The sequence below is a fragment of the Microcaecilia unicolor genome, chromosome 9, assembly GCF_901765095.1.
Source record: "Microcaecilia unicolor chromosome 9, aMicUni1.1, whole genome shotgun sequence".
NCBI lineage: Eukaryota > Metazoa > Chordata > Amphibia > Gymnophiona > Siphonopidae > Microcaecilia > Microcaecilia unicolor.
In genome coordinates, this window is record NC_044039.1 from 21,714,163 (window position 1) to 21,729,937 (window position 15,775).

The 15,775-nt window shown below is 45.0% G+C and overlaps 1 long non-coding RNA gene across 1 annotated transcript in view; it reads right to left on the reverse strand.

The window, feature by feature from the left end:
• The window catches only part of LOC115477450, a 121,128-nt gene that overhangs the window by 76,811 nt on the left and 28,542 nt on the right, over positions 1–15,775 (reverse strand). The window contains exon 2 of the long non-coding RNA XR_003943330.1: positions 1,309–1,379. This is a non-coding gene — a long non-coding RNA (uncharacterized LOC115477450). The remainder of the gene's footprint in view (positions 1–1,308; positions 1,380–15,775) is intronic.

The window sequence follows — 15,775 nt, forward strand, 5'->3', positions numbered from 1 at the left end:
CCTCTCAGTACCCTTCTCCACCACTGCCAACTCCAGGCTCCGCTCTTTCTGCCTCGCCTCACCCTATGCTTGGAATAAACTTCCTGAGCCCTTATGCCAAGCCCCCTCCCTACCCATCTTCAAATCTTTGCTCAAAGCCCACCTCTTCAATGTTGCTTTCGGCACCTAACCTTTATACCTTTCAGGAAATCTAGACTGCCCCAATTTGACTGCCCCTATTTGACTGACTGTACATTTGTCCTTTAGATTGTAAGCTCCTTTGAGCAGGGACTGTCCTTCTATGGGCCCCCCAAATTCGCTCTGGTCCCCTGGATTGGCTGGCGGGGGTCCCCAACCCCCACCAGCTGAAGCCTTTGTCCAGCGCCGCTGTATTGCCTGCTCTGCTCTCTCTCTCTTTCCCTCACGTCCAGCATGCTTGTTTTAGTGAAACTGAGCATCCACATGCTCAATTTCATTAAAACGAGTGTGCTGGACTTCAGGCCTGGACAAAGGCTTCAGCTGGCGGGGGTTGGGGACCTCCACCAGCCAAGGTATGTGCAGCAGCAACGGTGCTTCAGCTGGCAGGGTTTAGGGACCCCCGCCAGTCGAGGTATGTGCAGCGGCGGCGGCAGGGGGGGGCAACGGACCAAAATGTGCTCCCCCACCTTGGGTTCTGGCCCCCTCCCACCTCATGGTCTGGCTACGCCCCTGGCTGGTGCAATGGTCTGTTAGGTCTGTTAGCACCTCTATATACCGTTTCTGATGTCATTCAAAACAATTACTGTATTTTCAAGTGAACACGACTTACGGATCCTTTTACTAAGGCACACTAATGGATTTAATGCTTGCTAAATAAGATGCCCATAGGAATATAATGGGCGTCTTAGCATCAGGAATATAATGGGCGACAGCATAAGGAATATAATGGGCGTCTTAGCATCAGGAATATAATGAGCGTCTTAACATCAGGAATATAATGAACGTCTTAGCATTAGGCATATAATGGGTGTCTTAACCTGGAGCATCTGGAAATCAAACAACAGAGTTCTTGGCTCCTCTGGTGCTCCAAAGGTGCTTCAAGACCTTTGGCACCCCTGCAGCCACATACTGAAAACCTGGCATTCTTCTACCAGCAGAAGTACGCCAAGGTGATGTCAAATACTGCCACCTGATGCCCCAATGTTTCTACAGCACAGGCTATTATTCCAGATGGGCATGGCAGGTATTCTTTCCTCCTCTTCCTCACAAAGCTAAAGCTTGGTGGCACTTCAAGATGATGTCAGATGCCACCAACTGACATCCCATGTCTCCACAGCACAGGCTACTTACTATTCTGGATGGCCCCTGGCAGGTATGCTTGATTCACTCTTCTATTTCCTCTCCCTGGCAATCTTTTCACCCTAGAAGTGATAAAACAAAACAGGGAGATGTTATCTCAGGCAAACAGAATACATCAGCTTTACAGAAAGAAATTTGGCATTAAAACAATGATGAAATCACTGAATGTTTTTAAAGCCAGTGGAGACAGCTGTGGCTACATCATTAAATCAATTCAAAAATAAATTGGATGAGAAAAAGAATTAGTGGGTTTGATCTATTTATTTGTTTGTTTGTGTAAACTAACTTCTAGCTGGCTCATCCACAGTACTGAATGAGGTTACAATAAAACATAACTAATGATAAAAATACATAATAATGAAAAACACCACAAACATAAAATATAGCCTAAGCAAAATAAATAAACAAAACAGACAAAGCTAAATAAAAATAATACCTAACCATTAAAATAACATTTAAAATAAGAGATTGAAATGAAACACAGCACAAAAGATTCTTATCTGTTGGATTTTAATATGTATTTTCAATTCAGCTCTAGTTTCCCTCTGGAGATACTGTTGAAAGCATTACTATCACCTTATAGAATTACCCCCAATAGTTAAGTACTACCTTTACAGCTTATCAGTCCCGGAGGAGAGGAGAAGTGTTACTCAGCACCGTGGACCTTGCTAAGCAGTTTCTCCCTAATTCTAGTCAATAGAAATAAAACAAAATAAAACATGGAAATGAAAATAAGATGATACCCTTTTTATTGGACATAATACATTTCTTGATTAGCTTTCGAAGGTTGCCTTTCTTCGTCAGATCGGAAATAAGCAAATGTTGGTAGATGACAGTATATATAAGTGAAAGACCAAAGCATTTCAGTGACAGTCTAACAGGATGGGGGTGGGTAGGTGAGAGACGGGGAGATATGCGCAAGTTACGTCAGACGAGGGCGGGACACAGGGAGGGAAGGCCCAAAGGGAGGCGATCTGCAGATTGCGGCTGCTGCGCTTCTTTCACACGGAGTGAGGTCGAGGTGAGGCTCTATGATTTGAATTCAGGGGGTCCCGGCCCGGTGGTGGGTGGAGGGGGGGCAGGTGGAGGGGATTGCGGCGCTGGGCCCCTTGGAGGCCTGGGCCCAGGGAATTTTGTCCTCCCTGCCCCCCCCCCCTCGGCGGCCCTGAGCTTAGTAAAAAGACCCCTTAAATTTACACCTGCTGAAAAACCAAGTGTGAATGCTGGTGCCTAAATTAGGGACAGATTGGGTGTATTCTATAAAAATGGGCGTAACTCATAGGATCGCCCCTGAAACATCCCTAAACACGCCTCTTGAAATTATGCACTATGGGCTCCTTTTACTTAGTGGTGGTAAACCCAATGCGGGCTTATCACTCGAAATGTCAGATCAGTTGTAGCTGGAAGCCTCCATTGCTCACAGGCAAAAAGTGCTGGCATAGTTTGAAGGTACTGTGAGTACCCAATGAAACTGAAAAGCAGCAAGTTACAGTATCCAAAAATGTCCATTAATGCTTATGACTCATGAATACATGAAGGGGTCCTTTTACTAAGCCACGTAAGTGTCTACGCATGCCCAACGAATGCCAAAATGGAGTTACCGCCTGGCTACCGCCTGGCTCTTGCGGCACTTTCCTTTTTGGCGCGCATCCAATACGCGCGTCTGGAAAATCATTTTTATTTTTGTACGCGCATAATGGACGTGCGCCAAGAGGCATTTGACGTACGTAGGTCATTATCAACTGGTTACCATGTGCGACTTTACCGCCAGGTCAATGGCTGGCGGTAAGGAGGTCTCAGACCCAAAATGGACGTGTGGCAATTTTCATTTTGACGCACGTCCATTTTCGGCAAAAATTTGAAAAAGGCATTTTTTTACAGGTGGCGCTGAAAAAATGAATCTGCATGTGCCAAAAACACACATCTGCACTCAGTGGCGATCCTAGGTCAGCTGCCACCTGGGGCGGTTCGCCGCTGCACCCCCCCCCCCCCCGGATGCAGTGGCATCCGTCCCCCAGGGTGCAGCATGACACCCCCCCCCCCCCCCGGCACAATGACACCCCCCTCCCCGGCGCATCAAGCCCCCTCCCCCTGGCTGCTGGAGGGTGCAGAGAGCAGCCGCGCGCCTGTCGACTCCACTGGCTCCCTCTGCCCCGGAACAGGAAGTAACCTGTTCCAGGGCAGAGGGAGCAGGGAACCAACGGAGCCGACAGGCGCGCGGCTGCTCTCTGCACCCTCTAGCAGCGTGTACCCGGGGCAGACTGCCCCCACCGCCCCGCCCTTCCTACGCCACTGTCTACACTACCACAGGCCATTTTTCAGCGCAACTTTGTAAAAGGGCTCCGAAGTCACTTATTTTCCTTTACATTTTGACAAACTACTGTATAACCATTGTCGCAGTTTGTTATTTCACAGCCAGGTTGCATTGTAAATAAGAAAGCTTTCTAAGGATTAAGGGGCAGGTTAATGCAAGAGCTTTTACCGCTATGAACTCAAGTTTCAAGCTGGAATTATGCCACATATGAAGTAAGTTGGGTTCCTGAACTCTTTAATATCTAATTGATGCTTACCCACGTAACTGAACTATAACATGGTTTCAGGTTTGGCAGACTCCATTACTCAACACTAAGCAAGCAGAGTTGTTGCAAATCTTTTGTAAGACTTACATTACAAAACTGCTAAATACCTACCTATGCAAGCATTATGTTGGCCCATCTCACCCCAGCCTACCCACCAACCAGGAAATATTTTCAGACACCCATTGCATAGTAGTTTGAACCATTCTTTTTTTTTCCCCTTTGCGCTTAGGCACACTTAGAAGGGAAGTTATCATTGTAGACAGTGTAGTAAATTTAAAACAAATCGGAGAAAAGTTTTCTTCACCCAACGCATAATTAAACTCTGGAATTCGTCGCCGGAGAACGTGGTGAAGGCGGTTAGCTTGGCAGAGTTTAAAAAGGGGTTAGACGGTTTCCTGAAGGACAAATCCATAAACCACTACTAAATGGACTTGGGAAAAATCCACAATTCCAGGAATAACATGTATAGAATGTTTGTGCATTTGGGAAGCTCACCAGGTGCCCTTGGCCTGGATTGGCCGCTGTCGGGGACAGGATGCTGGGCTCGATGGACCCTTGGTCTTTTCCCAGTGTGGCATTACTTATGTACTTCCCGAACCTTTCTTAACCTACACTTCCCCAGCTGTAAAGGATTAAAATACAAACTAACACACACGACTACCTTTTCCTATTTGAGTATGCAGCTGTGGAACGCACTCCCAACTCATTTGAAAACAATCAATGAATTAAGTAACTTCCGCAAATCTCTGAAAACCTATCTCTTTAACAAGGCCTACCACGAAAACCCATAACTAACTAAATCACAACATCTATCCACCTTTATCAAACTGTATCTTTCTATAACTGCCTGACCAATTCCTCTTGTTTTCCAAGACTTCTTTGTAACACCAATTGTATTCCTTAACCTGGATTGGTGATGCCATATCAGGTCTTTGTAAGCCACATTGAGCCTGCAAATAGGTGGGAAAATGAGGGATACAAGTGCAATAAATAATAATAATAAATAATACTTATGTACTTATAGGTTATTTTATGACAAGTTGGGCTGTTTTAGCACAGGTCCCATTTTCTGCAATAAGACCCTGTGCTAAAATACCATGACTATTGGTAAAATAATCAATCTTAATGGTAGCTCATGTTGATAACTTCCCCATTTAAGAACACAAGAACAAAAGCGTTGCCACACTGGGACAGACCGAAGGTCCATCAAGCCCAGTATCATGTTTCCAACAATGGGCAGGTCACAAGTACCTGGTAAGATACCAGAACAGTACAACAGATTTCATGCTGCTTATCCTAGAAATAAGCAATGGATTTTCCCAAGTCCATCATAATAATGGCTTAGGGACTTTTCTTTTAGGAAATTACCAAAACCTTTTTTAAACCCTGCTAAGCTAACTGGGGCCCTTTTACTAATGAGTAGACTTTCCCGCATGCTAAACCCATTTCTAATTTAGCCCAAACATAGAAAGGTTTTTCTTTTTGCAGGTCCCGTGCTAAGTTTTCCATTAGTGTGCATGACCTGCTAAAATATCGCATGAAGTCTTCGTTATTAGTGCCTACTAATGTGAACACAGTTACTGGATAATGCTTCCCTGCCCATTCCCCACCCATGACATGCCCTCTCCTAAAAAAAAAAAACCACAAAGAAAAATAGTGTGTGAGCAGCATACATTGACAGGCAAATTTCTGCAAAATGCTTTAATGTGTTTTGTGCTAAGCCTATTTTCCTCCTTTTGTAATTTTACGGATGAGAGATACAACAATAATAATATACAGAATATAAGATGCACAAACATTGTTAAAACCTTCAGCTTTTAAGACTCTTTACACATTTTTGAAAATTAGCAAGTGGCCATTAATAGAGGAAATTGAAAATGCAGCCATTTTACAGCCCCGCTAAAAGTGGTCTCAGCGTGTGAGAAAGCTCAACACTAGTGAGAGCGCAGGCCACTTTTTACCGCAGCTTAGTAAAAGGGCCCCTTGAATATAGAACTTTTTCATTTGGTGTCCTGAATGCCTAGCTTTTTGGTTCCCAAGCATAAATTCGTAATAGAGACACAAGCGCACATAAATACAGACTTGTAAGAAAGCTAAGGAATGCTGTAGTTGGCTTTCTGCACACGAAGGACAGCTTAAAATATCATGAATGGTGCCTCTTTTGGTGTGGAATGTGCTTGAGGTACAGTTACATCTTTCTCTAGTTAGGACATGCCTATTGCAAAAAGCTGTACAGCAACATGCAGCAAAGTCTGAAAAAATCTTCTGCACCCATCTGGGTTAAAAATAAAGGGGCAGCTATTCAAAGACAAGACCACTAGGAATGTGGACTGTTGTTTATTTCAAATATGCAGAAATCAATTCTGCATGCGTTAATTTGAAGCTTATTAAATTGATTTGGGTGCACTTTTCATATACCTAACATTAACCCACTGTAGAAATTACAGAAAATCTGCAAAGCGTTACTACATACTAATGATATTTATGCACAATCCCCCGGATTCTATATGTGTTGCGCCGAGTAGCATGCATAAATTTGTGCTACTAAATTAAGTAGCAAACCAATTAGTCTTGATAATTGGCCAATAACAACCAATTATCAGCACTAATTGGGCATAATTGGAATTTACGCGCACTTCTTTTTAGGTGTAATCTACATAAGTAATGCCATACTGGGAAAAGACCAAGGGTCCATCGAGCCCAGCATCCTGTCCACAACATGGGCAATCCAGGCCAAGGGCACCTGGCAAGCTTCCCAAACGTACAAACATTCTATACATGTTATTACTGGAATTGTGCATTTTTCCCAAGTCCATTTAGTAGTGGTTTAGGGACTTGTCCTTTAGGAAACCGTCTAACCCTTTTTTAAACTCTGCCAAGCTAACTGCCTTCACCATGTTCTCCGGCAACGAATTCCAGAGTTTAATTACGCGTTGGGTGAAGAAATATTTTCTATGATTTGTTTTAAATTTACTACACTGTAGTTTCATCGCATGCCCCCTAGTCCTAGTATTTTTGGAAAGTGTGAACAGACACTTCACATCCACCTGTTCCACTCCACTCATTATTTTATATACCTCTATCATGTCTCCCCTCAGCCGTCTCTTCTCCAAGCTGAAAAGCCCTAGCCTGCTTAGTCTTTCTTCATAGGGAAGTCGTCCCATCCCAGCTATCATTTTAGTCGCCCTTTGCTGCACCTTTTCCAATTCTTCTATATCTTTCTTGAGATGCGGCAACCAGAATTGGACACAATACTCAAGGTGCGATCACATCATGGAATGATACAACGGCATTATAACATCCTCACGTTAGACACCCAGGGGTCCTTTTACTAAGGAGCGCTGAAAAATGGCCTGCATTAGTGTAGACACGTGTTTTGGGCGCACGCAGAATCATTTTTCAGCGCACCTGCAAAAAATGCCTTTTTTAAAATTTTTACCGAAAATGGACGTGCGGCAAAATGAAACTTGCCACGTGGCCATTTTGGGTCTGAGACCTTACTGCCAGCCATTGACCCAGTGGTAAATCTCACACGGTAACTGGGAGGTAATGATCTATGCGTGTCAAATACCACTTGGCACGTACCTATTACGCATGTCCGAAAATAACAATTATTTTTCGGACGTGCATATCGGACACGCACCAAAAATGAAATTACTGCAAGAGCCACGTGGTAGCCAGGTGGTAACTCCATTTTGGTGCTCGTTGGGTGCGCGTAGATGCTTACGCGGCTTAGTAAAAGGGCCCTTAAGTAGGCCTTTACAAGCCAAAGAATTACAGATAGCTCATAGTAGATTGAAGAATGGGACTGCCCTGTTGTTAATGGGTTCTCCAATGAGATTTATGAATTGCTAGGGGTGCTCCTGATACCGCCCTTGTTGGATTATTATCACGCAGTAGTAGAAGGAGGGGGTGGCCCCAATCCTATATAATAAAACGAACCTCCAACGTTCTGAAGCTGACTGCGTGGACATAAGCCTTGAGGCATTCGTGCTTCTGTATCCAGCTCCTGAAATGATAACGTCTCCCTATTCCGGGTGCGTCAGCAGCGACAGTGCCCAATCACAACATAGTAGTGCGAGCCAACTCCGTCACATACCTGTGCTGACGGGGGACCCCAACCCCTGACAGCCGAAGTCCTCTTCTCAGCTGCCGCGGCGTTGCTTGCTGAATGATCTGATCAAGTTTCTGTGCGTGCGTCTGACATCAGACGCACGCACAGAGACTTGATCAGACCATTCAGCAAGCAACACCGGCATAGATGAGAAGAGGACTTCAGCTGACGGGAGTTGGGGGTCCCCCATCAGCAAAGGTACGCGACGGTGGCAGGGGAGGGTTTTCAGCAGAAAGGGGGGATCGAGAGGGTCATGGCAGGGGGTCCAGGGGTCAGTAACATGGAGGGGGGGGTGTTGAAATCGCAGGGAGGGGGAGTCTGTAACTCGGTGGGAGGGGCGTGAGGGGACCTTGAACTGGAAGGGAGGGAAGGGGGTCTGGAACTCAGAAGGAAGGAAGGGAGGGAGGGAGGCATGGGTCTCGGAGGGGACAGAGTGAGACAGCGAGGGAGGGTGGGGGATTTTGCTAGCGAGACAGCGAGGGAGGGTGGGGGATTACCTTGCTAGCGCCTGTTTCATTGCCTACCGAAACGGGCCTTTTTTACTAGTATGCTAATAAGGCACTGATAACTCTACTTCTGAAGCCAGGCAAACTGGGTGAGGATCCAGGATCCTGTAAACCAATTTCACTAATTAAAGTTGACGTTAAACTGTTCTGTCATATCGTGGCGAATCGCCTGTCTAAGTTTCTGCCATCTGTGGTGGGGGAGGATCAGACTGGGTTCATGGCGGGCCATTATTCAGTCCACAGTGTCCGTAAAGCGTTGCTGGCACTGGCATATTGTCAACATAACAGGGTGCCAGCTTTGCTAGCTAGGCTTGATGCCTCTAAAATGTTTGATCAGGCCCTTTTTGTTTACCACTATGAAATATGTAAGGCTAATGGGATGGCACCTCAAGGCAGTAAAATCTTTGTATGCCAACCTCACTGTCTCCCTACTAGAGAATGGCGGTCGTTCTCAGGCCTTCCACAAAGAACGGGGAACACAACAGGGGTGCCCCCTATCCCCCTATTCCCCTTGCTGTTTGTTCTCTCCTCTACACTTTATGAGGGGCTGTAGATGTGGGGGGGGGGGGGGGGGGCTTGACTGTGGGGAGGGATATATAGCTGAAAAATGTGAGTGTGTACTGCCATGTTACTTCAGTCCGTTAAATGTTGTCTCGTGTTCTTCCTTGTTTTGATGTTCCTAGCATGGTATTCATTGTTGCTACTCACTCAATAAAGAGGATTTAAATATCTCTTCATCCTGAGTTTTAATACATAGACCCCTACATATGGTATCAAATATGGGGGGGGAAAAAAAACAGAAATTGAGTTTTATACATTGTAAACCTGTCTTGTTTTACAACCTCATTACGGCAACAACACTGTAAATAATAACCTTCAATGTCAAGGAGATCTCCTTAAAATTAGAATGACTCATTCTCCTACCTGCTGAAAACCGCAGGGCATTAAAGTCAATAAAATTACAGTGACATCATCAGGTAGTTTCATGCTTACAGCATGTAGATCAAGAGCAAAATTCAGATGAAAGCAGTAACATCACTTTTCAGTCCGGTTCAAGCTGTGAGTCACATAGAGGCATATTTTCAAAGCACTTTGGGAGGCTAAGTTCCATAGGTTTCTATGGAACTTTGGGAGGCTAAGTGCTTTGAAAATGAGCTTGATAATAGGACATTTCAGGGATTTGCGTACACTTGTCACAGTATTATTTCAGAGCAATTTATGCCCTTACTTCAGTCTTCCGGTTGGAGATTAAAGAGGTATTTAAACTTTACTGACTCGAATCTCAATGAGAACAAAGCACTGAAATGTATCATTATACATCCCAAAAAGAAAAATAAATTAAAATTGCAGGGCTGACAACTGGATTATTAGCAGATTGTGAGACCTTTTCACAGAAAAAGAGAACAATTTATCCAAACACACTAAAGTACATAAGCACTGGATTCTTCTTCTTTTGCTCTGATAAAAGGTCTTACAATTTGCAGAGAATTCAGTTTTCCCCGTGACTATTTGCCTCTACAGTTTACTTCTCAATGTGACACACCCAGTTCTTTTTTGAGAAAGCCGTAGGACTTGTATTTTATGACACTGGACTTCTGTAAATTTATTACTACTACTACTTATCATGTATATAGCGCTACTAGACGTACGCAGCACTGTACACCGGATATAAAGAGACAGTCCCTGCTTGACAATCTAATTAGGCCAGGCAAACAGGACAAATAAGGGATAAGGGAATTACTAAGGTGGGAATCATAAAATATAGTCGTGCAGCAGAATTTTGAACAGATTGAAGGAGAGAGAGAGAGATGGCTTAGTGGGAGACCTGTGAGAAGCAAGTTGCAATAGTCTAAGCGAGAGGTGATAAGAGTGTGGATAAGGGTTCTGGTAGTGTGCTCAGAAAGGAAAGGACGAATTTTGGTGATATAGAGAAAGAAACGACAGGTTTTAGCAGTCTGTTGAATATGTGCATAGAAGGAAAGAGAGGTGTCGAAGATGACCCCAAGGTTGAAATCTTTTGTGTTTTATTGTATGACTAGTAAAAGAGGCCCGTTTCTGAGCAAATGAAACGGGCGCTAGCAAGGTTTTTGTCACCAACAGCCCCCTTCCCTCCCTCCCTGGCCAACCCCTTCGTTGTTCTGCCATTGCTGCGCCCCCAACGTCATGATGTTTGACGCGAGGGCGGGGCCCAGAGCGATTTTGGTGGCTTCACCACCACGAACCTTCGAACCTTTTTGAAGGAAGTCAGGGCTTGGCTTCACTGACGTCGGTGTCCTCAGAACGTTGAGGGTGAGTTTTATTATAGTAGATATTATGTTGTTATTATTATATATTGTTTTGTTGTATTCTGAAAAGCAAGGTTATAAACTTAAAATAGAAACTTGCCAAGCAGCCTATCAAAGAATTACAAAGAAAGCATGGTGTCTCTTTGATAGGCTCCACAGCACCCTGAAACACCATGGGATGGATCTAAGAAGTCTGGGACAAAAATATAGCAGTGTTATATATCCTTGGAAAGAATTTTGTCTTCAGGCCTGTTAGAGCACTCCTTTCATCTTGTCTTCTGAAGGCAACAGGTGTTAATGGCCACTATGGCAACTTGTCATAGAAACCTGTTCCTCCTGTTGTACATGGGTGATTAGAAACGATTATAGGATATGTAAAAGCTGACACTAGTCAGGGTTACCTAAGTTTACCTGCCTGATGAGACCGTATCTATGCTCCTTTTAATGTAATTATTCATGTCTTTACATTCCTACCAGCAGAACTAACATGTTCTTTTAAACAACCCAGTTGCAGTCAGGGCTGCCGAGAGACTGAGCTGGGCAGGGCCACCGCCGGGCCCGCCTCCCCCCAGGATCATCGCCGCCACTGCTGCCGCTGCCACCCCCCCCTCCCCCAATGGCTGGCGGTAAGGTCTCAGACCCAAAATGGACACGCAGCAATTTTCATTTTGCCGCACGTCCATTTTCAGCACAAATTTTAAAAAGGCCTTTTTTACAGGTGCGCTGAAAAATGATTCTGTGCGCACCCAAAACCCATGCCTACACTACCGCAGGCCATTTTTCAGCGCACCTTAGTAAAAAGACCCCTTGGAGAGGTCATTTATAATTTTGGAGTGGTCATGGTGTTGTCATTCAGTATTTTGAAAGCTACCTAGCAATTGGTTAATAGTAAGAATTATGTGTAAATTTCTGTATTAAAGAAGGAAAATGGACATTATGAAATGCGAAGCCATATTATTAATAATGCAATTTACAGCTCTATGAACATAAGGTGGAAAAACAGAACACCAGGGAAAAGGATACTGGTACGTGTCTTTTTTTGCTATTGAATGTGGTATTGGTGACCTTTTGACCCCCCCAGTGCATTTAGGAAGGCTCTTTTGCAATCGGTGAATACCTTTTAAAGGGTTATACCTCTGCCAGTGGGGGCAGTCTGAATATTTTTTTGCCACACAAGTTACAGAAGTAACAATCCATTTACTCTTCATTCATGTCCTAAGTTTAATTATTTTGAATAGTTTCATGAACTGTTAAACATCGCAATGTATCTAAAGTGTGAGTCAATTTGTTCCTGCTGTTGCACGAGCGACTGTTGGCAAGTAATGCTTGACAGTAGTCCAAATTTTGAGGTCAGTTTCTTGGGTGATCTGATATCGCCTCACTGCTGTTTCAGCATCACAAACTGCAATAGGATTTTACATTGTTAACAATCATTTCTTGGTATATATACATACAGATAGCTAGGCAGATATGCAGTTACTACGTTGTACATATTTATGTATATCCGTTATGTAGCTCATTGTCGGGTTCATCTGTTGCAAAATTTATCTTCATGAGTGCAAGGAGTAAAAATAACATAACTACTTCAGACTGGATCTAGTTCAGGGCTGCTCAGCTGTTTTGCCTGCGGCAAATCTACTGAGTGGATAGGGCAAATAGGCATTACCAATTAGAATACATAACTTTATTGCAAATCCCATCTTCTGCTATAGGATCTAGTTTATCTCATTTATTGGATTTACTAGAAAAAAAGGCCCGTTTCTGACATAAATGAAACGGGCGCTAGCAAGGTTTTCCTTGGAATGTGTATGTTTGAGAGAGTGTGTGTGAAAGTGACTGTGTGAGAGAGAGAGAGTGAATGTGACAGAGAGAGAGTGAGTCTGGGTGCGAGTGTGTCTGTGAGAGAGTGTGTGCAAGTGCGTATGTGGGACACAATGAGTGTGAGAGAGAATGTGCTTCACACAGATAGTGTGTGTGAGAGAGAGTGTATGTGAGACAGAGAGACTGTGAGAGAGTATGTGTGCGATACACAGACTGTCTGTGAGACCGAGAGAGTGTATGAGAGTGTCTGTGCGATACAGAGAGTGAATGTGATACAGTGTGAGACAGAGTGAGTGAGAGAAAGACACTACCTCCCCCCCCCCCCCCCGTCTGGTCTCAGGCCCCCCTCCCCTCTCCCTGTTGTCAGTACCCCCTCTCCCTCACCCTCCTTCTGGTCTCTGCACCCCCCCCCCCCCCCCCGTGCAGAAGCATGCTTTTCAATTCAAACCAAATTCATCTTACTGTTTCTTTGATCTGTGTTGCGGTGGCCGGCTGTTAGCTACTTTCTTGTGTTTATCCGCTTTCGGTTTTTTGGGGCGCTTTGCAACTTTTTCGGAAGCTGCTGCTGACGGTTTCTTGTGTCTCTTCGGACTCTCTTTCACTCCTGCTGATGCCACCTTTTTCTGCTTCTTATCGACCGTTTTTTGGAGTGCTGTTGTGGGTATGTCTTCACGGCCGGTTTTTTGTTTTTTGGAGTGCTGTTGTTCGTGTGTGGGTGTGCCAAATTACCCGTCGATTTAATTATTTCATCGATTGAAGAAGTTCGGGAGGGTTTGGCAGGCTTTTTTTTTTTTTAGTCCGTTGGTGTTGGCTGGCGTTGCTGTGTTGTGATTGGGCACTTTCGCTGCTGACACACCCGGAAGTGGGAGACGTCATCATTTTAGGAGATGAATACAGACGCACGAATGCCTCAAGGCTTATGTCCACGCAGTCAGCTTCAGAATGTTGGAGGTGCGTTTTATTATATAGGATATTTGGTCATTTTTACTATTCATATACGGCGTAGTCCCAGAATACATGACATACTACTACTACTACTATTTAACATTTCTAAAGCGCTGCTAGGGTTACGCAGCGCTGTACAATTTAACAAAGAAGGACAGTCCCTGCTCAAAGGAGCTTACAATCTAAAGGACAAAAATGCAGTCAATCAAATTGGGGCAGTCTGAATTTCCTGGATAGAGGTCCAATGGTTAGGTGCCGAAAGCAACATTGAAGAGGTGGGTTTTAAGCAAGGATTTGAAGATGGGCAGGGAGGGGGCTTGGCGTATGGGCTCAGGGAGTTTATTCCAAGCATAGGGTGAGGCGAGGCATAAAGGGCAGAGCCTGGAGTTGGCGGTGGTGGAGAAGGGTACTGAGAGGAGGGATTTGTCCTGTGAGCGGAGGTTACGGGTAGGGGCGTAGGGGGAGATGAGGGTAGAGAGGTAATGGGGGGCTGCAAATTGAGTGCATTTGTAGGTTAGTAGGAGAAGCTTGAATTGTATGCGGTACCTGATCGGAAGCCAGTGAAGTGACTTGAGGAGAGGGGTGATATGAGCATATTGGTCTAGGCGGAAGATAAGACAGGCAGCAGAGTTCTGAACGGATTGAAGGGGGGATAGATGGTTAAGAGGGAGGCCAGTGAGGAGTAGGTTGCAGTAGTCAAGGCGAGAGGTGATGAGAGAGTGGATGAGAGTTCGGGTGGTGTGCTCGGAGAGGAAGGGGCGAATTTTGCTGATGTTATAGAGAAAGAAGCGACAGGTTTTGGCGGTCTGCTGGATATGGGCAGAGAAGGAGAGGGAGGAGTCAAAGATGACTCCGAGGTTGCGGGCAGATGAGACGGGGAGGATGAGGGTGCTATCGACTGAAGTAGAGAGTGGAGGGAGAGGAGAAGTGGGTTTAGGTGGTAAAACAATGAGCTCGGTTTTGGCCATGTTCAGTTTCAGGTGGCGGTTGGACATCCAGGCCTACCCCAACGACCCCACGTAACCCTCTTCACCTACCAACACAGCATGACTATGATTGAACAGAACAACACGCAATCTTCATCCATTCCAACCCTCCACTTAGACCTCATACGATCACTATACAACTTTGTATTTGTTATCCACCGACTGGGCAAACGCCTGTGACGGTACTATGTAAGCTACATTGAGCCTGCAAATAGGTGGGAAAATGTGGGGTACAAATGCAACAACTGAATAAATAAATAAATAAATTGTTATGCTATTAACAAAATTGTAAGTTTTATGTTAAACTGTACCTGCTCTACACTGCCTTGGGTGAATCTCAGCGTGCTTGTCTGACATTGCTGCCTGGATGTCTCAACGCCACCTGAAATTAAATATGACCAAAACCGAGCTTCTCATTTCCCCCCCCCCCCCCAAACCCACCTCCCCGCTCCCCCCGTTTTCTATTTCTGTTGATGGCTCTCTCATTCTCCCTGTCTCCTCAGCTCGAAACCTTGGGGTCATCTTTGACTCTTCTCTCTCCTTCTCTGCTCATATCCAGCAGACCGCCAAGACCTGTCGTTTCTTTCTTTACAACATCCGTAAAATCCGCCCCTTTCTTTCCGAGCACTCTACCAAAACCCTCATCCACACCCTTGTCACCTCTCGTTTAGACTACTGCAATCTGCTTCTTGCTGGCCTCCCACTTAGTCACCTCTCCCCTCTCCAGTCGGTTCAAAACTCTGCTGCCCGTCTCATCTTCCGCCAGGGTCGCTTTACTCATACTACCCCTCTCCTCAAGACCCTTCACTGGCTCCCTATCTGTTTTCGCATCCTGTTCAAACTTCTTCTACTAACCTATAAATGTATTCACTCTGCTGCTCCCCAGTACCTCTCCACACTCTTCCTTCCCTACACCCCTTCCCGTGCACTCCGCTCCATGGATAAATCCTTCTTATCTGTTCCCTTCTCCGCTACTGCCAACTCCAGACTTCGCGCCTTCTGTCTCGCTGCACCCTACACCTGGAATAAACTTCCTGAGCCCCTACGTCTTGCCCCATCCTTGGCCACCTTTAAATCTAGACTGAAAGCCCACCTCTTTAACATTGCTTTTGACTCGTAACCACTTGTAACCACTCACCTCCACCTACCCTCCTCTCTTCCTTCCCGTTCACATTAATTGATTTGATTTGCTTACTTTATTTATTTTTTTTCTATTATTGTA